The sequence below is a fragment of the Papaver somniferum genome, chromosome 7, assembly GCF_003573695.1.
Source record: "Papaver somniferum cultivar HN1 chromosome 7, ASM357369v1, whole genome shotgun sequence".
Classification (NCBI taxonomy): domain Eukaryota; kingdom Viridiplantae; phylum Streptophyta; class Magnoliopsida; order Ranunculales; family Papaveraceae; genus Papaver; species Papaver somniferum.
Genome location: NC_039364.1, coordinates 35,447,490 through 35,474,180, shown reverse-complemented (window position 1 = coordinate 35,474,180; position 26,691 = coordinate 35,447,490). Strand labels below are relative to the sequence as shown.

The window sequence follows — 26,691 nt, the reverse complement described above, 5'->3', positions numbered from 1 at the left end:
GCTAATATCTGAATGTGTGATAGTGAAATAATTAAGACTACCCACTAGTTGTCGGTACAACGTAGGATTAGATAAAATCTTCCAATCTGTAGGATTATACTTAACATTTACCTCAAGAGGAGTATCGACTGTTTTATTATCATTCAATCCTGCACGATTAATAATGTCAGTAGCATACTTCACTTGAGATACAAACTATCCTTTAGATGATCGATCAACTTCAATACCGAGAAAATATCTTAGATGGGAAAGATCTTTCATTTGAAAAGACATACTTAACTGTGATTTCAGAGCATTGATTCCTTCCAAATCACTCCCAGTAATAACCATGTCATCAACGTAGAGAAGAAGAAGAACAATCCCTTTATCTGACCTTTTAAGGAACGTGGCAGAGTCATATGCACTTTGACTGAATCCATATTGAGTAACAACACTCATGAACTTCTCAAACCAAGCACGGGGTGCTTGTTTGAGACCATATAACGCTCGACGAAGCTTACAGACTTGATTTGGGGAATGAGGAAATCCTGGAGGTGGATGCATGTATACTTCTTGTTCAAGGTCTCCGTGAAGGAAGGCATTTGTAACATCCATTTGGTGAAGATCCCATCCACGAGCAGTAGCAACAGCAAGAAGAGTACGAACTGTTATCATACGAGCTACTGGTGCAAATGTTTCCTCATAATCAATACCATATTCCTGAGTATAACCTTTAGCAACAAGGCTAGATTTATAACGTTCGATTGATCCATCAGGTCTTGTATTAATATTATAAACCCATCTGCATCCTACTACATATTTTCCAGGTGGTAAATCTACCATGTCAAAGGTTCTAGCTTCGTCAAGAGCAATTAATTCTTCCTTGATTGAGTGTTGCCATTCTGGAATTGTTGATGCTTCTCTGTAACTCTTAGGTTCATACAAGGGTAAAATAGTTGAGAGATAACAATGATAGTCAGAATACTTAGCTGGTGTACGCCTTTCTCGAGGACCTAAAGTAATCTCTTCAGGTGCAGGATCCTGTTCTGGAGAAGCAATGTCAGGATGAGGCATAGAGTGATTCGAAGAGGGTTCAGGCACATCTAGAGTATCATGAGTGGAGGATTGATGACTTTTTGGTTGTATACTGGTCTCAGAGATGGGTTCTAATGGAAGAGACTCAACATCAAAAGGATCTTGATATGAGAAATTTTCAGATGACTTACTTCTTGGAAGGGAAAAGTATGGTATTTTCTCCCAAAATGTTACATGACGAGAGACACGAAGTCTTTGACTTGTTGGATCATAACAACGATACCCTTTCTGTTCTATCCCATATCCTAGAAATACACATATTAAGTTCTTTTTACTGAGTTTGTTACGTTCTCGTTCTGGAAGAAGAACAAAACAGGTTGAACCAAAAACACGAAGCTCTGAATAATTAGGTATTTCTCCATAAAGACGTTCATACGTAGATAGACCACCTATAACAGCTGTTGGGATATGATTTATTGTGTATACGGCAGTAAGGACAGACTACCCCCAAAAATTAGAGGGAACTGATGCAGAAAGTAACTGAGTTCTAGAAGTTTCTACTATGTGACGATGTTTGCGTTCTGTAACACCGTTTTGTTCAGGGGTTTCTGTGCAAGAAAATTGAAGAAGCGTACCCTCAGACTTGAGAAATTCTTTAAATGGATTTGATATATATCCCCCCCCCCCTTGATCAGCGCGTAAGGTTTTAATAGTTTTTGTAAACTGAGTTTTGACCATGGTAGAGAACTCAGTATATATTTTTAAGAAATCTGACCTTGAACTGAATAGATATATCCAAGTATACCTTGTGTAGTCATCGATAAAGATCACATAATATAAAGCCCCTCCTTTGGAAACAATAGGTGATTTTCCCCAAACATCAGAATGAACAAGATCAAATGGTGCAGTGGAAAAAGTTGTACTGCTATTAAAAGGTAGTGCCGGTTGTTTAGCTAGCTTACAAGTAATGCATCAAGGTTCTTTATCTAGTTGGGTTGATCCTAACAGACCTTTATTAATCATGCATGTATCTAAGACGAGGGAATGAATATGACCTAACCTAAAATGCCAAGACATAAATGGGGAAGTGGTGGATGGTGGTGTAGAGGCTGAAACAGCGACAACTTGGTTTTTGGATTGTGGAGGGATAATGAGCATCTCTAGGAGGTATAGTCGACCCACTCTACGGCCTATCCCAACTATCTTCTCCGTCCTTGAATCCTGTATAACACAACCAGAAGGAAGGAAGTTAATTTTAAACCCTTGATCACATAGTTGACCAATAGACATAAGATTCATGGTAATCATAGGAAATAGAAGTACATCAGGGATACACAATTTTTTGGAAGATTTAACCAGTCCAATATGACTTGCAGTTAATTCAGACCCATCGGCAGTATGAATTTTATGAGTTATTATTGGATGCAAACTCTCAAAGAATTGAGGATTAAACGTCATATGGTTGGAAGCACCTGAGTCGAGAAACCATCTAGTTGAGAAAATACCTGTAGGAATTGCAAGTGCAGAAGTTATTGTGGGATTATTACCAATTGATATAGCTTGTTTGATCATCGCTTGAATATCAGCTAGAGACGGTTCATGTTTCTTTTCTATCTTAGATGAGATACGTGTTGTAGTGAATCTTGTTGGTGTATTTGTATTTAAGTTCCTCCTCTTTTCACGCATGTTTCTGGATGTTGGTGATGTGCAGTTATTCACAGTATGTCCAAACTTCTTGCAATAGTTACATTGATATGGAGACACGACTTGTGATATTGATGAGTTTTTCTGGAGATTATAGTTTGGTCCATCAAACTTGGTGGTGATAGGTTGAGAGTCTTATCGAGACATGGTGGATGAAAAGGATATTACGGGTAGAAAACAAGATCAAGGATACGAGCACATGAATGATGTGGAAGATTCCAAATTTTGTTAAGAAATTTGACTATTGGTTGTTTGCAGCGGAAGGTTGAATATTGTTTGGCTCTGATACCATGACAAGAGTAGTCATGGAATCGAGATTTCTATGTCTTGATGGTGTATCAATTACAATGAAGCACTGCTTCTTATATACAGGCTATACAATACTAAAAAGGGAAATAAGTATATTACAGAATATGAAGAAAACTAAGAAACTAATATATAATGAATATCTTCAGTATATCCCAGAGTAATGAAAATGAAACTAATATATACATAATATCTTCATTATATCCTAGAGTAATGAAAATGAATGTGAAAAGATATGCACATTACTCTGGTATGACAACATGATTCTTAAAAAGGGTTTGTAGAACTGGTTAATTGAATCCGTTTGGATTAGATAGATTGTTAGGTTGCAGATAGATAAAGAACACGAGGGTTGTGGATGAATTGTTGTATTGAAGTTCTTCTGATGATTAATTGAAAGGTTAGGGTTTGTGTGAATTTCAGAGAAGATGTAGAAGATGAAGTTGAGAGTTTAATGGAAAGATTTGAGATGGGTTTCGATCAATTGAATGAATTAGAGTGGGGATGAAATTGATGTTCTGGAAGATTAATTAGAGATGGGATTTGACGGGAATTTGAGTATTGATTGAATCTGAAGTTCAATTGGTGGTTGAATTGTAAATTTTAGTGAAGTTGGAAGTGAATTAGAGTTTCAGTACAATTGATCCTGTAATTAGCAATTCAAAGGATGCTAAAGCTTGGGTAAGTCTCTAATTGTTCTGATTCTGGTATTTTGAATTGAGTTTATTAAAGTATTTAGTTTATTTGATTGAGAATAGAACCAGAATTGAAATTAATGTAAAATGGAGTTGTAATTATGGTTTAGTGTTGTAGTTGTGGTGATTCTGAAGTTGCAAATATGGATAATTGAGGCAGGAGGTAGTGGTGGTGATGATAATTATTGTTGTGATTTTGTGGAGTCCAGGGAAGAACTCATAACGGTTCTAGAATTGGTTGTATAACTATGTTGAGGAGTTTTGGTAGAAGATGGAGCTGGATTCTATTGGGACTGAGTATGGTCTCAGTTGAGGTTGTAGGTGATATGAAGTATGTTGAATCTGGTGCTGATTCAGAAGACCTATCATGAGGTGGAATGAGATGGTGATGTTGTCTGTGTAGTTGGATTTGAAGGTGAAGAACAGAATGTTGTTTGATCTGTGACAGGTGAAAGATTAATGGTAATGTTTGTGTAACAGATTTGGTGGTGTTGGAATGAACTGGTGATGGTGGCTATGTAGATGTTGGTGATACTTAGGGGTTGTGGTGTTGTTACATATGTTGTGGTTGCAATGAATTGCAGGCCTGAAGGTGGTAATGTTGCATAGTCAATTTGAGTTACAAGTAATTGTTGAGCTAGTGGAGATTTCTCTAGAGAGTTTGCTTTGTGGTATTGTTTTCGAGGTGATGGAACTGAAATGGTTGTACAACAGAAGTGTCCCGAGTCGGATATACATTGGCTAGGAAGTGGATTGATTTGGGGTTCGACAAGGTTGCAATGTAGTTGTGGAGGTTGTGTTATGTTGAGCTGAATGGTTTGATGTTAGTAGTAGTGATGTTGTGTTAGTTGAAGCTTAAAGCTGCAATTGCAGGTAAAGATTATATTATAGATGTATTGAATTGTTGAATTTTATTTAAATAAATGAAATGTTTGGTAGTTGTATAACTTCTGTTCTTGAGTATTAGGCATGTTAGTCATCCTAGTCAGATTATCTGACTGATTATGTTCTTACCTGACTCAGACTATCTGACATGAGTTGAATTAGTTTAACTCAGTTGACCCGACTTAACCCAGTGGACCATTTTGACATGACCTTGACTCTGTTAACTTAGACGTTGACTGTTAGTTGACTTCCCTTGACCAGATGTTGACAGTTAGAGACTGTTAGTTGACTCAGATGGATTGGACCTTAGGTTAATGGGTTGGTCTAGTGGACTTGGGCTTAAGACTAGTTATCCCATGTTGATGATTTGGACCCCTTATGATCTGAATTAGCCTTTGACTTCTTCTACAAAGTGGTAGATATTCATAAGACTTAGCTAATAGACTATAGAAACAACCTAATTGAATTAGTAAACTATAGACATACTAAAGTAAGGGAATGAAAAGGTGTAGAAACATAATGGGCTTAGAACCATTAGATAGTTCACTAAACTTATAACTAGAGAATTGTATGAGATTATGTTATGTGCCTTGTATGAGCCTTTTTGGCTAAACTCTTAGATTTCTTGTATGATTAACAGTTAGTCTGTATTAAAAACGATCGATTCAAAGGACGAACCAGTGGATCGTGGATCTCGAGGTAGGCGTGGCTTGTCATCAAAAGAGGTGGGAATACATTGAACTCTTTTGTAACCATTGTTGTTCTTTTACAAAAGTCTTTGTTTAACAAACTCATGCATTGTATGAATGTACATACCATGCTTTATTTAGTTTGCATTACGATTGTTCTGTTGAATCTTTGAATCTTTTCACGATTTGGAAAGGACTTGTAATGTTTTGTTTGTCATTATGAATTGTTATGGGAAATGAGAATTTCCACTTGTGGTATATAGGATACGCTCCTTCATATTTATATCTACATGAATTCAGCTTTTATGCACATGGCTAGGGCGATACACCACAAAATTATTATTCTGTGTGGAACAAAACGGCATCAATATTATACATTGTTTGAAGAAGGAGTTTGTCCATATACATGTTTGTTTATTTGAGTGACTTGGTCACTTTTTATTGTTTGGGAAAACATGTACTGTTTTCCAACTCTTGCTTATGATTACTTTAGAGTTAAATGTTATTCCTACTAGGCACCTCTTTTAGGGATGATGTGCTCACCCATTCCCACTTTCAGTTTCAGAGACAGATCAGAGTTGCACAGCGAAAGCTTCTAGGAGTTGAGTCAGTTAGTTGGTTAACTTCTGATATGTTTATTATGTTGTATATTAATTCTATTTGTAATCCAAATGACTATTGTATATGTATCATTTGTGAGAAGTTATTGTATATAAATATTTCTGAGCGGGGCTAGTTTTGGGTTAAGTTATGTATTAGATTTCTTAGTTGAATGTTTAAGTAAATGATTTAGATTCTTAGTGCCTCTTTATTTAGCTAATCATTTGGATTAGTCAGCTGTTAGCTTTGGGGGCTCTACAGAAAGATTTTTTTCTTTTGAAACAGAAACGATCGAGTGCTTCGGCTTTTGTTACTTGACACGTTCATCTCTAATCTCACCCGTCCAATTGATAGAAGCCTCAAAAAGTAGATACAAAGGAGCATTAGAATTGAAAGCTGGAGTCTGGACGTACAAGAGCCAGACAGTCAACTGTCATTTCTTAGAGATAGGTTTTCTAAAATTCGTACTGCTTTACTTTGACTGTGAGAAGAAGAAGGATTTTTACACCATCTAAAGTTTCCATAAAACCAGATATCTGGGGGCTGAGCCAACTTCTTCCAACCAGCCATATCTACTAGGAACTTGGCAGATTATAACCGATCAGATGGTAAAGTGGCTTGATAGGGTGTGCACTGTGCAGAATAAAATTTGTATCATTTGTGTCCCAAAATCTAGTAATACCTCCTCATTCGCATTATACAATACAAAGTAATGGTAGTTCAATGGGTGGAGGCGTGGAGCCAAGGTAAGCTAAGGTGGAACCTTGGATTACAAAATGCCTATAAACTGCAATGTGTGTTTAGTTGTAAGCAATAATAATGCAAAACTAGTTGAAGGAAATTGATAAAACACAAAGAATTTGAATAATTAGATAGAGCTTAGTTTCAGTGTATGTAAGAGTAGCATCGGTCAAGTGCTCGGCTTTTGTCACTTGATATGTTTCTCTAAATCGATCCTATCCCTACGACATAAGGCCACCATAGTTAAATTTTGAAGGAGAGCCGCATAGCAAAGCCGGTGGTAATGGTGTATTCCTAAGAATACCGCAGGTGCACTACGTACGAAACCATTTACTCTTTCGATGAGAATTTTCACTCAAACAAAGAAAAGATTTCGATTTTGCACCTATCACTAAAACACACACAAATTACACAACAAAAGTTCCCAATCTAGATCATCTGGTAGGAAATATTTCAGTGTTTTCATGTCCGACCCCATTAAAACGATTTTCTTGAACTTTGAAGCTTTATACTTCAATCAACAAAGGCGAAACCAAAATGAAAAAAGATGAGACAAATGAACAATATTACTGTTTAATTCATGAAACTCTTTCAATACTGAAATTGTAGGATTACATCAGTTATATATATTTTGATTCTCATTAAGCAACCTGATGATCAAAACACCCATAGCTCTCAAAAGACCCTTAGAAACTAAAACCAGAAATCCGATAAAAAAACAGAACAAGACTAGAAAGAAATCTTGATAAAAACCAAGATCTAGAACCCACCTTCCATTTCCGTTACTAGTACTACTCAGCCCTAAACTCCAACAATATAAATCCTTCTTATTATCTCACATCTCTGATGCTCATCATCCTAGTTTCACTATTGATCTTCTTAGTTCAGGTATGTATATGCATATGTATTTTGTTTTCAGTATCTTTTAGCCTTTAGATCCAAGTTTTTGTTCTCTGATATGTTTCCTTTCTAACTTGTGGTGTTGTTTTTTATGGTTTTTATCAGTCTTTGATTCTGATATGGAGGAGGTGAAGTTGTATGACAAAGAAGAAAAAGATGTCATGATGAAGAGATGGAGTGTTAAAGAGATGAAAGAAGGTATTGAGTTCAAGATCAACTTGCCTTGGTTTGGAAAGGATGATATCAAAGTCATTGTAGTTGGTACCTCCCTTGTTCTCACTACTCTTCTGGGTAGTCATGTTGGTCTAGATGTTAATGTGGATATAGCATACTCAACAGCTTCCATATTCATGACCATGTCAAAGAAACCTGTTGTTCCTACTGTTGTCTCCTCAAACAATTTGAAAAACAAGCTTGGTCTTCTTAATAACCTTAACCCCAAACGTTCAGCTTCTTCCATCTTCATGACCATGTCAAAGAAACATGTTGTTCCTACTGTTGTCTCCTTAAACAATTTGAAAAACAAGCTTGGTCTTCTTAAGAACCCTAACCCCAAACGTTCAGCTACTTCTGTCCCCATATTTTCTTTCCCACTTAACATGATGAAACAAAAAAAAACGAGTCTCATATTTGTGGTGCTCTTCGTCCTACTTTCACTGATCTTATTAGTCTAGGTATATGTGTTTTCCGCCATTGGTTTAGATCCAAATTTTTTGTTTCCATATGTTTGTTTTCTAATTATCGTGGTGGTTTTTCTGCAGATGTCTTTGATTATGATAACAAATATTTTTCAACTCTGGTCATATCATCTAAAGAAAGATCCGGAATCATGTGTAAGGAAGCTGGATCTAGAAGAGCAAAGAATCAAAAGAAAAATCAAGGTCAGATCAAGTTTCAATCGGCTTACAGACTTCATGTGCAGAGGAGGTTGGAAACTAAAAAAGAAATTCTCTAAAAAAAGAAATCACAAAAAGATCCGAAGAGTTTGCTGACTATTCTAACTATTCTAAACTTTGGTCCGTAAGAGCTCTGTTGGAAAGTGAAGGAAGTATCGAGTGGAAACATTTATTTCTTGTTAACCTCATTGATGCCATTATTGAAATAGATCCTCAGTGGGAAGAATACTATGAGAAAAGAAAGAAGAAGAAACAGGAGGCGATGGAGAAGCTGGGGAGAAATGAGAAAGAAAAGGATGATAAGATCAAGAAAGAGAAGGAAGAGATTAAGAGGAAAAATCTGGTGGACAAGATGAAGAAGATGGAGGAGAAAAAGTAGAGAAAGTAATAGTTTTATCAATCTTAATCACAAACAGCTGCTTATTTTATCATCTATCTAGATTTTGTCTCTTTAGAATTTCTTATCATCGTTGTGATTTACCATTCATAGTTATGGAATATTCAGAGATACTTCCATAAAAATGCAGTGTTATCAGTTTCAGGCAGAGACTTAAATTGTGTTTTTCCCTTATTTTGTTTTATCTATTGCTAGAGTCTAAAATTCAGAACACTTTTGTTTTATTTGTCGCTAAGATAAGAATATCTAGAGTTCCACTTGCAAAAGTAACGGTTAGTTTTAATACATTTGGGTAAAAAAGCACATGCAAATAATATAATAAACAAATATTTATATGGAAATGTTCATATTATTCATAAGATTTCTACTTCTTTTTTATACTGTTTTTAAATCATATTGTTTTTTTTTCATTTTTCATTAGATTTGAAAATGGTTTTTGGTATGAATTTTTAAAAAATGTTTTGAAAAATATATTTTCTAAGAAAAAAATTAGTTATAAATTATAATCAACAACAGTTCATACTTGCCAACTCCATCAAATACTTAAAAACTGATTATGAGTTATGTATAATTAGTGAATCTAATGCAAGATGAAATTTCTTATAACTGTTAATTTTTAATATTACTTTCAGTCATTTTACCAAATATAGTTCATGCGCATTACAAATCTTCCATTTACCTAATCAGAAAAGTTAATGTTATAGTATTTTGATCGTAACGTCTCTTAAAAATCTCACAGAAAAATAAAATTCATAATCCGTTTGACTTAATAATTCGGAACAACAACTGATCAATATGGTATAGGCAATGATACTGGGTTTAATTACCTTATCAGTTTCATCCTCTTATACAACATGAAAACAAAGGAACAACATCTAATTTTGGAAACTGAAGTGAATAGAAGATTGAATGTTTGAATAGAGAAATTAACCATGCAAGAGATTTTTGAAGAGATCATACCTCCATCTCTTTTATCATAGCTCATACCTTTCATTTGAAAAGAAGAAAAAAAGACCAGAGAAAACAATAATATGTTGTTTTCATTTTTAAAAACCGAAAACAATGGAGAATTGTTTTTAGGAAACATGTTTACCAAACGTGTTTCATTCTGTTTTCCATTTTAAAATAGAAAACGGTTTTTAAAAACCATACCAAACATGACCTTAGGTTTTGTTTGTCACAATTCTTATAAGTCGTGTTAGTCATAAATGTTGACTAATTTTGACATCACAATTTTTAATGATGTGATGAAAAATATTCTTTAAAAGTGAACTCATTCAGTTGGAAATTTCTCTTTTGCGTGTAAAAAAAGTTCAGTAGAATATTTTGACATGGATTGATTACGATCTAATAAACAAATTTCAACATGAAAAACCTTTGGTTCTCAGTCTGATAAGTATTCGAAAAAATTTGTATCAACTTTATTAAACCAACTTGCACCACCATGCGTCATGAACAATCTAAAGTGAACCAAAAAAAGTTAAGACATGTCACTTGAAAATAACACCAAACTAAGCCATAAAACAACTACAAAAACACTATGAGAACAAAAGATAAAAATTGGGAGGCTTCCGACATCAGTAAAACACACATATAGATCCATTTCTTCGTAAAATTAAAATATAAATATAATTATTGTTAGTGATACAAATATTTTGCATCAAACATGCTGACTTATCAAAAAATTACACCTTATATTTCATCCGCACACAGCTAACGATGCTTAACTTAAATCAAGTTGATTTATGATGCATAGTTCACTACCTCACTACCCAAAAGATTAAATCAAGTTGACGGAAATTAAAACTGTTCACTCAAAATACAAACACTTTCCTAAAACCAAGATAGTCTTAGTTTTATATATTAATATTTAAATCTAAGAAGCAAATTACACAAATCAAGTAATAAAGGGTATATTGGTTTACCACCGCCACATTGAGATAATACTAGGTTGCATGAATTATTTTCTAAAGAATGCCGAATCACCCTTAATGATTAAGATGTCCCTGTCTCGAACGTTATAGTTCGGATATCATCAATAATCCAGACCAATACGGGTTCAAATCAATCATTGGAACAATTTACATGCATCGTGTTCCCATGATACATTACTTAGCCAAAATTAAAAATACCAAAAAGTCCAATCTAAGGATTATCTTAAAAGTCAAACAAACATAATCATTAGGGTGATGCAATGATCATCATTGTATAGCTTTTACATGCCAGAAAGTTATCTTGAGAAGGGATATTGAAATTCAAGTTCCATTAGGGGGTATTATGGTCTGAAAGAAGTTTCTTACACAACATTTATCTCAGAAAATATCTTCATCATGAATTAAGCACAATTTCTAACATTTATCTCCATAAAAATGTTCATCATGATATTAATGTTTGGTTATGTTTTTTATTATAAATTAGAAAAGAGAAGTACAAAAGTTACCTTTATAATGGAACTTCTTAGTCAAATCAATCACCTAATTCGTTTCCATACTGCTATAAAATCAGTGATGCCCCTACTATCTTCAACTAAAACCCCTGAAAAATTTAATTTACAGTGAAGTTGTATATCTCTACTTAGATCTCCTCAATTTTAGTTGGTGAAAGTGTTTTGGCGCTTCTACATGTCTCAAAAGTTAGGGTTTCTTTTAGCGAAGAAAGAATAATGGATCAACGGAGAGATTATAGAAGATGAGTGGGAGTGAAGGCAGATATATGTTTGAGAAAAGTATTTAATAATTATATAATACCAATGTCATGTTTGTATTCAATAATGATTACTAATGATCATTCTTCAAAAAATAATTTTTTTACTAAATTTCAATTTAGGAAGAGAATTAGTTTTCAGCATCTGGATACATGAGGTCAGAATGGATAGCTGAATACAAATGCGGACCGAGAGTCCGAGACAATATTATAACGGTCTAGTCATCCTTCGCCTGAGCATAAGTAGATATGGTTGGGTTGAGTTATCTGGATTGAGGCATAATCCTGACCTTCCTCCTTGAAAAATCAATTCGGCCAATCTCGACCGTCCTTGTTCCTTGAACACATAAACACCACTTATTCTTATATATATATATATATATATTCCATCAAAAATATATACAAACTGCAATGCCTGTCTTTGTTAGAAAAAATTTCAAAACTAGATCAAGCGATTGACAGAAAGACAACATAATTCGAATTTCACAACCACTTGTATAACTAATTTTATTCAACAAAATATTTCTTGGCCACGCCTCAAAAGAACGATATTATTAGTGACTCCTCGTAACACTTACGTCAAGGATTGAATACTTTAAGCATGGAGAACATCAGTAGATTCAATCTTTTTTTTTTGGTGAAATAAGTTTGAATCAAAGTTGGAAGTTTATTTCATACTTAAGTTGACAAGAAATTGACGAGTCTGATCCTGCCTTTGTTCTTGTTGTCAATAATTTTTAGACATTGTTTGAACCATTTTAGGTGGTGAACAAATACAAACCCAAGCTTGGTCTTATCGTACTCCTATAACCTTTACAAAAAAACAAAAAAAAAACTGAACCTCTTTTTATCTTTTGAATTTGCTCGGATGATTGATGCCGAGCATGGTTCCGATTAGTGATTATGTTAGTTTACTAACCTTTTGAATGTATAACTTATGTATTTCCTAGTTAAAAAATTTCAGAATAAGCTCGCGATCATTATATGTTACTTTATTTTATTTATTTGGGAGTCTTTATAATTTTTGAACCCTTTGAATCTTTTTACTGAATTTTTTATTTATAATTTTCTTGAACTTGTGAATGATTCAAACCGGTGAAAGTGTTATTCATCCAAACTTTTTTTGTGTTGTTATCCATGTAGGTTCGATTTGTTGCAATTAATGAATCCTCATAATATTGCTTAGTGCCGAAAAATTTAGCCGTCAACGCACTCTCTATCGTAGAACATTACATTAAACCATTTACTTTTTTCTTGATCAGTATGCTTAACCAATTACTGTGCGACTTGAGAAATTTTTTGATGGGGGCCTTTCTGAAGGGGGCATGGGGATAAATGATACGTTGACACATGCATTTGAAATTAATCAATTCCCATGAATTTTGTTTCCAAAAATACCAACACCAATTAAGAAAACAAATTTTATTTCCAAAAATACACTTCTTTTATATTTTTGGAAACAAAATTCATTAATATCAGTGACATTTGTCAACATATTATTTGTCCCTCATGCCCCCTTCAAAAAACGTCCCCATCAAAAATTTTCTCGTGCGACTTTATATTTAGCCAATTATAGTCCAAACCATTTGCTAAATATAATCGTCTTGCAAGGTTCTCCTTTTAAATTCCTACGTAAACCTATTCATGATATTGCATTTGCTATACGAAGTGGATCAACACTGAAAAACCTCCTGCTCGAATTCCTTGGTCCTCGGCGGATCAACGTTATTAATTTTGAACGCACCCATGAGAAGCAATGATATACAAAAACCAAACTGGATTAAATGTCTGTAGTTTATGCCTTACACGGGGATTGAAAGCTAGTGTTGGAAAATCACGGATTAGTAAGAGCGACTCTAAGTTATTGGCCTAGTCAAGTTATAATATTTTTTTGGGATTTAATCCTTTAATTACAAAACTTGTGGTAGCTTTTTTACTTTTACTGAGACCTTTGTGTTTTATTTATTTTTTAAACCTTTCACTAATTCAAAGAAAATAGGTGCACTAGGAAACAATACCTTGACTCTACTATGACAGACCGAAAAATTACGCCTAGCGCACCAGTTACGCGCATGGCATAACTTCTCCGATGAGCCACTCTGATGCTACTAACCGGGCCTGAAAACTACGCAAATGTACGTTCATCTGCCATTCCAAGCATGCTCGACGAGCATGACGTATCTAACTTAGCTTCCATACAGTTTCAACTTACCATATAACAAGGGTATAAAGCCTTGAAGGATATGTCCGATGTATGTTTATAGACTTTGGCCATTATATGCTTAATTACACCTTCTTTACTTAGCTTGGGAAATGCTGAGATTATGCAATTGTTTTTCTCGTGCCAAGGGTGCATCAATCAGGCTCATGTCTTACTTTCCTTAAGCTTATGCAAGCTCCACTAACTTGCATATTGATGTAGCTTACTTTCTTGGCCATGCCTAATGCGCCATTGGTGCATGCCTACATCGAACACCTTGATAGGAAGTATGAGCATCCAAGGAATGTAATGCAACTTTCCTCATCAATTTTGGCCACAATCATTTCCTACATCACAATACCGAGCCAGACGATATGAAAGGCCAATATGCTGCAATCATCTCGCAATTAGATGATATGAGCGACAAAATGCTAGACCAACAATGATGCAACTCATTACGGCTTCCTACTACCCTCCTCTACTCTGAAGGGATCAAGCACATACCGTAGTTCATCCTCGAAGAGACAACAACTTAAGCCAACTCGTGTCGCAAAGGCCGTGGCCAAAAAATAATGGCATGGTCCGCATAGGCCGTTCCATCGAAATGCATCAAAGTTATGCATATTTAGTCCGCGACATGGCATATTGATTCCTTCGCATCATATGTCGTATTTACGAGTTTACCAGCTATAAATGAGGCCTAAGCATCATTTATGCTCTTCCGACTAAGCTATGAAGCTTACTTGTGCATAGTCCGCATATGCACCTTCAACCAACTACCCCTCCCTATATATATGTTTTAAAGACATTTTTACAACTTAAATTGAGGGAGAAAAATCACATTCACCAATTCCATTTTGAGGTGTTTTTTTCACTATTCATGGTTGTTGCCATATAACCGACCATGATGGTTGTACATTCAGTTTTGGCCCATAGGCCAATTGCAATGTCTGGCAATGATAGCCGAACATTTCCTAAGCCATCCTGCTCTGGCCTCATGCAAGTGTGAAGCGATATTGTCTCTAGGCCAATGACATGGTAATGTGTTATGTTAGCACTAACTTTGCTCAAGGACATATACCCAATTAACCTAATGCACCATTTGATGGGAGATTGGTCTTTGGCCAATGTAGCTTGCGGCTTGTACCACTCTTGTTGCCATATTGGCCTTGGTAAATATGCCCAACATAATGCGCCATCTTGGCGTGATATTGGCCTTCAGTCAATTTTCCTTCGCGATGTTCCTTCGGTCAATATGCCTACGCGATGTGCCAAGAGAGAAATAAGCATTGAGAATCTCATAAAGTTTAAATTAAAATCCTCAAAGGTATCGTTCTCATCCATTCTAAAGTATTCCCATTCAAAATAGAGGGATTGAAGTCTATCTTATTTTTTTGAGATGTCTTCGAATATGGTCTCAAGAGTATCCCAAGCTTCTTTGGAAGTTTCACACGAAGAAACATGATGCTGAAGATCTTGATGTATGTATTATATATGGCCGTCAAACCATCAGAATTCTGCTGGGCAAGAGCTTTTCCTTCATTAATATAAAACACTAAGCGTTTAAACTCAGTTTCCGAAAATTCCATATTTAGTCGTTCATACTCTTCTACGATTAATAGCCAAGTATTAAAACCGCGAGATTAAAAACTGTTGGAAAATTGGAGGATGAAAAATATAAGAACGAAAAGAATGTTGTATCCCTGACTTCAAGGCCTTGCGATTCTTTTCAGCAAATATTTCGACCATTCCCAAATAATTGGCGAGTACAATCGATCAACAAAATAATGCTTTCAGGATACAATGAAGCCCAAACAACGTTGTTGCATTCAAGAGTTGTACTCCCTTGACCCAACCAAGAACACATAGTAAATAGAATTTGATGATGCTTAGAGAGAAAAGAAATCAGAGATTTTGATGTTTCTTCCATACTTGAATGAAAATAAATCATCGCTACTTATAGGGGACTCATGCCTATTGGAGATGCCTCTTCATTTCAAATAGACACCAATAGTGTCTAATGGTAATGCATGTGTCTTTTATGAACCATCACACCCTTTGGAGATGCCTTTTCATCTCCAACAACATCCATTGCGTCTATTCGGCACAAGATGCTCCCATCACAATGGCAAACCAGAAAACGGTCAAAAAAACGTCCCAAAAGGCCTAAAGCCGTCCCAAGAAGGTATTAGGGACGGTTGTCGTATCGTCCCTAGATCCACACTAATACTACTAGGGACGGCTTCTGCCTATTAGGGACGGTTATGATTAGCCGTCACTAATACTTCTAGGGACGGATAGTTTCTCTAGGGACGGTTTTAGAATCCGTCCCAAATGTTTTTCATAACCAACCCTAGAGTCAAATTCCAACGGTAAGATAATTACTAAAATGTAACGCCTGGAAAGCGTTGCAAAATTTGGAAATACACTTTTTGAGTTTCTTTGGCAGGATGCCTTTCCCTCTACCCTTTTAAACATTCATTCACATAACATTGCGCCAAAAGACATTCTCATTCATGAAATCAGGTTCACAAAAATGATCCAGTCATTTACAACAACAAATCTCGTACAACAAAAAAAATTAACTCTGCAAAAACAATCAAAAGGTGATGTTCTCAGACTACCAAAGTTGTATACAACTTGGACATAAATGGTGCACCATCTATATTAGGAATGTATTTGATTGCTTCTGCTCCAGAACGACCTGTTATCATCGTCGAAATTCTGCAGCAAACCAAAGTTAGTATAGGATTTCATCGATCGATGTACACGGAGAACGAAACCGAAGTATCTAACCTAGATAAGGATGCCTCATTGTAGAGTGAAATTCGAATAAAAGAATTCCTAGAACCAAATTATCAGCATCTCAGGTTGGCTCAAATCGTTTTTTACTGAAAATAACTAAACAAATGGCATCTTAACTTACATACTCAGTTCATGGTTACGAGAAAATGATCAAACCAAATAGGGCATAACAATAAATAGTAATGGGACGGGGATGGAGGAATAAATACTCAGTTTATGGGTTTGCATTTCTAGTTTGTGTTATGCCTTTGGAGGAGTTCTAACTCACCTCAATTAGAACATTTGGGATAATGCCCATACCGTTGGCACATGGCACCAAAATTTCCATCGAGCTCCCAGTATGCTGCCACATTTCCTATCACTTAACCAAGTAATCAAACGAGTTGGATATAAGTTTGGTAAGATACCTCGAGTCCTTCATTGTTTCGGTTTGGTAGCAATACTGCAACTTTAGCACTTATTTCCCATATTTGCGCCACCAATAACCACCATCTATACTTTCCACTCTGTTTGAACAACAATGAAGTGATTGCAAATGAACTACTAAGAAAAACATTTTCCATATGCGAAGTTTTTACATGAATAACAAGATTCCAGATCTCAATGCATGTTGGGTCATCATTTTTGAACAACGAAGCAGAATCTTGGTTACCAAACCTATCAAAATGAGTTTCTGTGCAGGGTCCACCACAAGGACCAGTATTTCCCATCTCCCCGAAGTTATCCTAATGAAGGCATAACAAGGAAAAAAGTATACGAGAGCTCAACATACTACTAGCAGTCTCATTTTTGAATCGCATATTCTCATGTTACAAAGAATTGTTATACATGTGCTATTCTTTATTCCATTCATTCCGAAATGGAATCGCGCACAACAATCATGTTATAGAGAGATAGAGAGGTAGAGAGAGTTATACCATCTAGAGAGAAGGCAATTGAGCAAGGTCATGATGTAAGGAACACCAGAGAATTGTCGATTCCCTTTAGTTTTTCTGATTCTAAGGAATGTCACTCTGCAAATTATGAAGAAATAGAAATAGATTGAAATTATTGGTCAAAATAAATTACTAAGAGGAATTGATTGGTGTCTGTAAAACAAGAAAGATGATAATTCAAGAAACCTAATTAAGCAAAAATGAAAAGTAATTAACCCCAAATTTTTTATTAGAATCCGAAAGAAGACATTAACGTCTAAATTCTCTAAGACCTTAATGAAATTTCTCAGCCTTTTAATGGACAAGATCAAAAGAACATAGGGAGAGAGATAACTTACAGTGGAGACAAGAAGAGAAACAGAGCAGTTGCATTCCCTGTTTCAGAGAGACATCATACTCCATAATTAACGAAATCAACAAAGAAAACCACATACACAAATAACAAAAAGAAAGAAGCAATTTAGCTAATGAATTTTTATAAACCTACCACAGATTCCAAAGACGAAATGGAGGATATTCATAATTGATTAATGATTAATCTTGCTGATCTTGTTTAATTGAGAAAGATGATGATGAAGAAGATGAAGAAACGAAATTGAAGAAGTAAGTAAAACCCTCAAGAAACACACTCTGTAAAGAAAGAAAGAAACGAGAAACTTTCAAGAAAATTTTTACTCTCAAGATCAAACTGAACAGCTTTACCTCTTTTGCATATCACATATGTGGCTTGGATCCACAAGTTTGTTGAACTATTTGTTTGGACCTATTTTCTTTAATCTTCGCCGCCAACTTCTGTTTCAAAACAAAACAATAATAACAAATGATGCTTACTGTGAGCCTTGCACTAGTGGGTAAATGATGAAAGGGATAATAAGAACATGGATAAATAGACAGCTGCAGAAGTACATGACTATGACTTCTATCTCCCAGGCAAGAGCAATGGGGATATTATTTCTCCTTCGATTCCTAAAGTGCATCTCCAGGTAATGAAAACAATATGTAATATTATTTCTATTGGGTGTAAATTTATCTTTACATTTGGGATAATGCTTATACCCAAAAACGCAGAACATACCCAAATTAGTAATGGATTACTTGGTGATAGTAAGTTAGTAGCGATCGATGATTATGAGAGCGCAAGCTAGCGAATGATCCTGCGATTATATGAACCTAATCGCCAATACCAGCAATATGCACCTGGCTTAACACACATTCATATCATATATAGGATTTAAAAAAATGACATGTCAGAAACTTATGAACATGACGTTAGAACTGGTGGTGAGGAAACTGTGGAACCATCAGAAGAAAGGTCCCATCTCAATGACTATAAAGAGCAATAACGGAATGCAACAATTGATCGTAATATGTGATTCACCGTCACCTGGTGTTTAGATATGGATGCAACAATTTAAAAGTGTAGGATAATAAAGATTAAGGTTTTCTCTTTTCCTTTTCCTCGCTTAACAGATACTTAGTAAGTTAAGTAATAATTAATATCAGTAAATAAATAATTGGGATTACAAATCTACTAAAAGGTCATTATTGCTAACATGTTCCTATGTATCTTGATTTGATTTTATTAGCATCAAAATATCCAAGTGGGGTTTGCTTGTGGCGCTACAAAGCAGTAATTACCAATTATCCCGTTCCCATGTTAGGATCACAAATTAAAGGCAAAGATCATTACTTAGAGCAAGTCTTATGGTGGAATCCAACCTATTCCAAGTGTGGAAAAATCATGGAATTGCAAGTCTAATGGCTTCCAAGTTGGGGTTTTCCACAGAAAATCCAAGCAAGGTTCCACCGTTTCGTGGAAGGGTTCGTGGAATCCACCTGAACGCCAATAAGAATAGCGTTAAACGCTATTCTTAATAGCGCTAAGAAAACGCTATTAAGAATAGCGTTTTTTTTTGTCCGTAGATTTAGGATGAGTTGTTGAAATCTAACGGCTGAGAAAAAAACGCTATTCTTAATAGCGTTTTCACTATTCCACCACTACACTTGCACTTCCATCCACGATTCCAAATGCTGAGGTGGCGTGGAAGATGGAAGATGGAACTCTTGCACCATAAGACTTGCTCTTATACTATATGGCAATGTGAACGAATATTTGGATGGAGTGAAATTGAGAGAAGAACTTTGTTTTACATTCTTTACTCACATTTAGTAGGTGGGGGAGTAAATTATTTACTTATGAATTCACATTGAGTAGAAGGTTTGTGTAGATATGGCACAGTGAACAATTGCCATATTTTGAGAAAATTCAAAAGGAGTAACAAAAGAACTAACCATGAATAAGTGAACGAAATAGCAAAAATATGCAGGTCTGACTAAAATTTGAACAGAAGCACACATTGTACCAAGTAAACAAACAGATGATGTACATACTACCACAAGTTCTCAGTTTATAAGGGTAAACAAAACCACAAGTTCCCAGTCTAATAAGCGGTAAACAAATTGACTAATGTAAGCAAGTAAACAAATAATCCATTCAACCAAGTATGAGCTTCACATCTAGCATGCATGTGCCCTTAATCATGTACTACAAAATTATATCAACTCAAAATTATCAAACTCAATCAATATTATTCTCTAATTGAACCGGAGAAATAACAAATTTCACCTCAAAATTGAGCAAATTAATTTGATTTTCCCAATATAAACCTTCAATTGTTCATTTCAAACAACAAACTGGAAAAAATTCAAAGGGATTTAGAAAGAGATTCTTACCCTAAGTTGCACGACGAGAACCTGCTAGATTTGAACGAGTTAGCGGAGACGGAGAAGAAATTGAAGATTTCACATAAACAGTTTCTCTTTAATTTAGGGTTTGCAAAAACACATTCTTCTCAGTGTGCTTATGAGCAAAAGAGGATTCGAGGAAGAAGATGATTTGGTTACAGATCTGGGAGGAGGAAACTAGGCATTCCTTTTTTGTCTCTTTACTTCGATTAAAAAGTGGGACTATGTTTCACTGTTGTGGGGAGCAAAATAGCTAACTTACCGACGACATAATCACTAGGGACGGCTAAGAAAATTATTGGGATGTTTTGTGCCCACCGTCCCAAAAACACACTACTAGGAACGGCTAATAAAAAATTATTGGGACGTTTTGTACCCACCGTCCCAAAAACACATCACTAGGGACGGCTAGAGGGGTACGTCCCAACTACAATTTTTTAGGGACGTTTTGTTGAGCAATGGTCGTCCCTAGAAGCCTTCTTTTTTGTAGTGTAATTATCGGTGGTGGTTTTTCTGCTGATGTCTTTGATTATGATAACAAATGTTTTTTAACTCTGGTCATATCATCTAAAGAAAGATCCGGAATCATGTGTAAGGCAGCTGGATCTAGAAGAGCAAAGAATCAAAAGAAAAATCAAGGTCAGATCAAGTTTCAATCGACTTACAAACTGTAGGATCAGAATCTCGCAACAATTATGTCTCAACGAAGTTATCAATGGTACAGCACAATAGCGTCGCTGAACAATTTCAGAAACGACGTCAGCAAGGATCATGAGAAAGATGTGATAGTCCTACAAAAATTAGAGAGCTTGCGAAATTAACATTTGTAAGGTTGCGAGAATGTCGCAAACCATATCCGAAAATAAAGGACAAATTAGCTGTCATCCACTATGTGTTTCCTTATAAATAGTCATTCAAGTTGTAAAGGAGAGAGAGATCTTTTTTGAGTAAGAAACAAGTAAATAGGAGAGAGAAAGTTCAGAGCAGAGATCATTCTTAACTTCTTTATCTTTCTTGTAAGAACATTCAAAATTTAATCAATAAAATTGAGAGTGTAAACCTAAAAATGAGCTGATCAATAATGAAATCATATGAAGGGTGTAGTGTAGGATTTCCTGCAACTACATAATGGCGCTAGAAACAGGGAATTGAAGATCGAAAGTTGAAGATTGTTGATTGAGAATATTCAAATCAAGAAAGTGATTAAATAAATCAGTGAATCAATTAGAAGAAAGATGAGTAGAATTAATGAAAATGGCAAAAGATTGGAGTGTAATATGATAACAAAAAGCTTGATTAATGAATTCCATGAAAACATCAAAGGAAGAATACATAAACGAAATTTTGAAGGAAAAAAAGTTATGGCGGTAGAAAAAACATCACCCTTGAAAGATTGGGAAAAGCAAAAAATTGCATTCGTGGCGGAAGAAATACCAAAAGAAAATTTGAACCATACATCTCCGTTGGTCATCACAGTGCCTATTACACGAAAAGAGAAGGAGACAACAATAAAGTCCACAGGAGAATGGATGTTGAACAGAACTTTAATCGATACAGGAAGTTCAGTTGATATAATATTTTATCATGCATTCCGGAGAATGGGATTTAAAGACGAAGAAATGTCCAGTTCAACATATTTTGTTCACGGCTTTGGAAAATCCACAACAAAACCTAAAGGAGAAATAGTGGTACGAATTCCACTTGGAGAAATCGAAACACATGTAACATTGTGCGTGGTGGATATGGAATCGCCATATAATATGTTATTAGGAAGATCATGGATACATGCGATAAATTATGTGGTATCAACGTTGCATCAATGTATTAAATTCCCCACTCCAAATGGAATAGGTGAAATCAGAGGAGATGTTGACAATGCGAAATTATGTCATCAAATTGAAGTAAAACATTATGGAGAACAAGCAAAAAAGAAACAATTTCGCAGAAAATTGGCAAAAGAAGCAAAGAAGGAAGAAAAATTTAGAGTATATATGATAAGGGGAAAAAAGGCAAAAGAATACCCAGCGAAATTTCGGAAGAAGGGGAAAGACCCATAAAATCAATAAAAGAACCAACACCAATGGGAGAACCTAAACCCAGTTACACTGTCGCAGAACCAACAAAAGAAGTAAATGTTGGGACTATAGAGGAGCCTCTAATGTTGAGAATTGGAACCAAAATGGATATAGAAGAAGAAGAAGAAAGAATTGTTAACTTGTTGCGAGAATATAAAGATATTTTCGCAGGAAACATGGATGAGATACCAGGAATAAATCCATCAATTGCATGCCACAAATTGGAGATTAAAAAAAACGTGAGACCATTTAAACAGAGAATAAGAAAAATTGCAACGACTTACCATTCCCAAATAGAAGAAGAATTACAGAAAATGCTTGAGGCAGGAATTATAAGAGAAGCTAAATACCCAGAATGGATAGCGAATATGGTAATTGTCCCAAAGAAAAACAAGGAATCAGGATTTGCATAGATTTCACTGATTTAAACAAAGCTTGCCCCAAAGATAGTTTTCCGTTACCAGATATTCCTCAAATGGTGGAATCCGCAGCGGGAAATGATAGGGTATCATCTTTAGATGGGTACAAAGGGTATAACCAAATCCCTCTCGCTGAAGAAGATCAAGAACATACTGCTTTCTTTGCCCCTAGAGGTTTATATTGTTACACGAAAATGCCATTTGGTTTGCGAAATGCGGGAGCGACATATCAAAGAATGGTAGAGAAGGTGTTCGCAAAATGGATACATAAAACATTAGAAGTATACGTGGACGACATGTTAGTAAAGAGTAAAGAAGCTAAAGACCATGTACAAGACTTGAGGGAGATTTTTGAACAAATGCGGCAGTATAACATTAAATTGAATCCTGAGAAGTGTACTATTGGAGTTGCATCGGGAAAATTTTTAGGCTACATTGTATCAAAGGAAGGAATACAGGTTGATCCAGAAAAAGTGCAAGCAGTTCGTGACATGCCAACACCAGCAACAATAAAAGATGTACAGAAGTTGAATGGGCTTCTAGCTTCGCTGGGGAGATTCATTTCGCGATCATCAGACAAATGCAAATATTTTTTCGATATACTCAAGAAGGGTGCAAATTTAAATGGAGTGATGAATGTGAAAAGGCTTTTCAAGGAATCAAAGAACATCTTATGAATACAACTATTTTACAAAAGGCAGAACAGGAGAAGAATTATTGATTTACCTTGCGACAACGTCGCATGCATTAAGTGTTGTGTTATTGCGAGTAGACGCAGGAGTGGAGAAACCCATTTATTACATTAGCAAAACTTTTAATACCGCTGAGAAGAATTACTCAAAGATTGAAAATTAATCTTAGCATTAGTTTATGCATCATTTAAGCTCCGCATATACTTTCAAGCACACAAGATAAAGGTATTAACAAAAGTACCAATTGAATCAGTGATGAAGAATTCTAAAAGATCAGGAAGGGTGGAGAGATGGAATGCACAAGTAGGCCACTTTGATATTAAATATGAAATTTTGTCTTCACCAAAATCACAAGTTGTTGCGGATTTCTTGGCAGAATTTCCTTTAGAAGAAGATGAAGCAGTAGAAGAAATGATGGATGTAGAAGAAGAACATGGAGATCCAAAAGATTTATTAACAGAACCAAATAGATGGGAAATATTGGTAGATGGATCATCAAATGGAGAAGGAAATGGAGTTGGAATTGTTTTAATTTCGCCAGAAGGAATAAAGATGGCTTTTTCATTCAGATTGGAATTTGCATCCACTAATAATGAAACAGAATATGAAGCTGTGATACATGCCTTAAAATTCGCAATAGAAATGAAACTAGAAAATGCCAGGATCACTAGTGATTCGCAGCTAGTTATTCGCCAAATAAAAGGAGAGTATACTACAAATGAACCATCCTTGAAGAAATACAAGAAGCTGGTTGAAGAATCAGCGAAAATCCCAAAAAAAATGGAGGCACATTTCAAGAAAGGATAGACTCGCAGACGCTTTTGCTTTCATCTCAAGCATGATGACAGATCCAACTGCGAGATGCATAAAAATACAAACACTTCTGTCACCATCAATAATAAAGAAGAGGAAGATGTGGATGTGATGATAATAGATAATGAAAAAGAAGAACAAATAACAATGTCGCAGACTGGAGAATGGAACTTCATGCATATTTGGCGAAAGGAGAAACACCAAGAAATAGATTGGAAACACACAAGTTAAAAAGCCGAGCAACGAATTATGAATTAAGAGATGGGTTGCTATACCGAAAATCCTTTAGTGGACCATCACTCAGATGTTTGACACGAGAGGAAGGAGAAAAGGTGCTGAAAATGTTACATAGTGGAGATGCTGGCAATCATAGTGGAGGAAGATCTTTGGCACATAGAGCAAAAATGCAAGGTTATTACTGGCCATACATGCATGAAGATGCAAAACAAATATCAAGACGTTGCGAAGATTGTCAGCGGCATGGAAAGAAAATACATGCACCAGGAGCACCATTGTCATCTTCAACCAGTGTGTGGCCCTTTGGAAAATGGGGCTTAGACATTGTGGGGCCATTTTTACCAGGAACTGGACAAAGAAGATACTTAATAGTCGCAACAGATTATTTCACAAAATGGACAGAAGTGAAGGCAGTACAACATATTCGCGACAAAGATATCTTTACATTCATATTCGAAAATATCATTTGCAGATTTGGAATTCCTGCACAGTTGGTATCTGATAATGGGAAACAGTTTGAGGGCAGAATATAGAAATGTTACTTAATGCATTCAAGATAAAATGTGGAAAGTCACTCCTTTGTATCCACAAGCTAATGGGCAAGTAGAAGCAACAAATAAAACAATTGCAGATATATTAAAGAAGAAATTGGAAGGACATCACAGCATGGTGCGAACAAGTACATAATGCAGTATGGGCTTATAATACAACTAGAAGAGAAGCTACTGGAATGTCACCTTTTTGTTTAACATACGGAGTTGAAGCGGTGTTACCAACAGAAGTTGTTATTCCGACAACAAAAAGAGAAGCTTGGGAGAAAAATCTTAGTGCGGGCTTAATTTTAAACAAACTTGATGAATTAGAAGAAAGAAGAGAAAAAGCTTTACAACATATGGAGAATTATCAGCGAAGATTAGCTCGAGAATATAATAAACGTGTCAAAATACGCGAATTTCAACCAGGAGATTTAGTTCTGCGAGAAACACCAATATATCAGCGAGAAAATGGTGGAAAATTAGCGAAAAAATGGGATGGACCTTACATCATTAAGGAGATAGTTGGAACAGAGCTTATAGATTAATGGATCCAGAAGGAAGAGATGTTGGTCATAGATTAGACAGACCATGGAACAGGTTGTACTTAAAAGATATTATCCGTAAGAAGCTTTGAGAAGTTATGAATTCTGAAAGAATAATTGCAGATTACTCATATCAAAAGATCATGATGTGCGAAATTTTCGCAGAGATAATCACAGAACAATGACATAAAAGAAAGGGGCGAACCTTTATGGCGTACACCCTAGTTCGCGAATAAAATTTCGCAAGAGGCAAATGTAAGACCTAAAGTACGTCATATTAGGGGGTACCTGTTACATGGCTCAGGGAAAGGCTACACCGCCACCGGAACCTGAGTCATGGAGATTTGGGGTCAATAAAGCCCATCCGGGAGAGGCACCTTGGATTCTCAACTTAAGCATATGACTTAGGTTGGGCGACTAAGGTAATAAGGACTCTCCCAAGGAGTGCAGATCTGATCAAGGCGCCGAGGTACACGGTTGAGTCAAGAGTGCCGGGGTTTGAAGCGTCCTTGCCATTCTTGACAAGTCTTGGCTTATACTGCACTCGGCCTGAAGAAAACCCCACTTAGGGTGCAGTCTCGTAACCATAAGCCCTATAGGTAAAAGGGATAAGAGGCTGCGAAAACAACTGGTTGTTGTTAAGACTGGATGGGAGGAGCTAACCTTGTATGGTAGAAGTACGCCTCCTTGAAGGGGCAACCAGGGGGAGATAAGGGCGGCACCCTCCATTAGGGAGCTGATAAGTGTCTTAAGACGCAAATGTCATGAGGCTTTTTATTCGCAAGGATATTAAGGCTTGTCATATTTGTGCAACAATCCTGAAGTAGGCAAATAATACAAAAGAAAAGATAAGACGAGATCAATGGGTTTTCGCATGAAAGTGCGAAGACGTCCTGCGATTTCGTCGCAAGACGGCAATGTCATGGGGCTTTATTTTCGCAAGAATATTTAGGCCTGTCATATTGTCGCAACATTCCTGAAGAGGCCATAATACAAAAGAAAAAGTTAAGCAAGATCAATGGGTTTTTGCATGAAAGTGCAAGGACGTCCTGCGATTTTGTCGCAATGACAAGAGATGGCATAATAAGACCTTTAATTAGGAAGGCAAAATAAGACCATATGATAAAACAAAATTATAAGTATTCATAACAGATTATTTTTT

General features: G+C 35.8%; 1 long non-coding RNA gene across 1 annotated transcript; it reads right to left on the bottom strand.

Annotated features, from left to right (window-relative positions):
* Nucleotides 1-16,230: 16,230 nt before the first annotated feature.
* On the bottom strand, nucleotides 16,231-20,376 carry LOC113292578. The gene is made up of 6 exons (XR_003331800.1): nucleotides 20,204-20,376; nucleotides 18,173-18,262; nucleotides 17,958-18,013; nucleotides 17,809-17,845; nucleotides 17,453-17,548; nucleotides 16,231-17,041 (listed from the first exon to the last, which is right to left on the bottom strand). It is a non-coding gene; the product is annotated as an uncharacterized LOC113292578 (long non-coding RNA).
* Nucleotides 20,377-26,691: the final 6,315 nt, after the last annotated feature.